Here is a 1509-nt window from a genome sequence, read left to right on the forward strand (position 1 = left end):
GAGCTCTAGGGACACAGTGGTTAAAGTGGTGGTTCCTGGGAGAAAAATGTGGCTGTCTGCTTATGTAAGGATGACTGGAAACACTATGACCCTGTTGTGCAGGATTGCTGTGAATCGGAGTCATGACTACAGCGGTGGGTTTGCTTCAGTGGTTTTATATATGGAAGGGAGGCACTCAGAACTCTGCCCAGCTTTGCACTCCCACTACCCTAGCCCACAGAGAGAAAGTCCATCTGCAGAGGAAGAATGAGGCCACCACAAAGCCTGAAGCTGAGGAGAGAGACACCTAATGTCACTCTTGTATGTCTTGGGACCCTGAGACCAGCTTTGCCCAGTTACTAGACCAATACTATTCTTTTTGGTTTTGTTTAAAACTCTTATTTGTTGCTGAAGAAGTTGTGATTATTTCACAGGTCCTTGAGATGAGCAGGGTGATAATAAAAAGACTTAACAACCAGCATGACACCGTTGCCAAAGTTCAGAGACCCCCGAAGGAAGGGACTCCAGTGTCTAATGGCAGTGAATCTACTCATGCCATCCACATTTAGGCAGTGTGGGCCAGCCTCCAGCTCAGAGCTATGAGGACAGCTGCACAGGGCTCTCTGAGGGTCTCTCTCCTTTAGAATATCTCCCCATTGGAGCTTTAGTGACACTATAGGATAAGCACTGGACTCCTAAGTACAAGGTTGGCAGTTCAGATCCACCATCTCCTCTGTGGGAGAAAGATGAGGCTGTCTGTTCCTATATTGACAAACTTGGAAACCATATGTAGATTTGCAATGAGTCAGAATCAACTCAATAGCAGTGGGTTTGGCTTGGATTTAGGGGAAGACCACTGTCATGGGTTAACCTGCCTGGTGAACCTAATCCCCTCCAGTGAGTGGAGGGCAAGATGGGGAGGCACACCTGGTCAATAGGTCTGACTACCCACTAGGTCCTTTGAGCAGGAACCCCAGGCTGGCTAGACCTGGAAGAGACTGCTCCTCTCCCTCCACGTCTATCTTCCTCCCCAATGAAGCATACACTCCCTCACAAGGCCCAACCTGTTCTGGAAGGAGGTCAGATGAGATGTGTGTGTTCCATGCCTTGCTTGTGGTGGAGAGAAACAGGTATCTGCTTTATATCTTCCACACTAAAGGATCCACACCGAGGGAGACCCTATTGGGATTCTACAGCTAATGGAGAAGAAAAAGGGCGTGCGGTGGTGATCACAGGCTCTTAAAAATTCCAACCAGAAATGACACTCTCCTGTCATTGGGTAAAGGGGGTTATTGTTGTTAGGTGTCCTTGAGTTGGTTCCAACTCATAGCAACCCCTATGCACAACAAAACGAAACACGGCCCAGTCCTAAACCTTTCTCACAATTGTTGGTATATTTGAACCCATTGGCTCAGCTACTGTGTCAATCCATCTTGTTGACAGTCTGCCTGTTATTCGCTTACCAAGCATGATGTGTTTCTCCAGGCACAGGTCCCTCTTGACAACATGTCCAAAGTACCTGAGACAAAG

The sequence above is a fragment of the Chrysochloris asiatica genome, unplaced genomic scaffold (assembly GCF_000296735.1).
Source record: "Chrysochloris asiatica unplaced genomic scaffold, ChrAsi1.0 scaffold00038, whole genome shotgun sequence".
Classification (NCBI taxonomy): Eukaryota; Metazoa; Chordata; class Mammalia; order Afrosoricida; family Chrysochloridae; genus Chrysochloris; species Chrysochloris asiatica.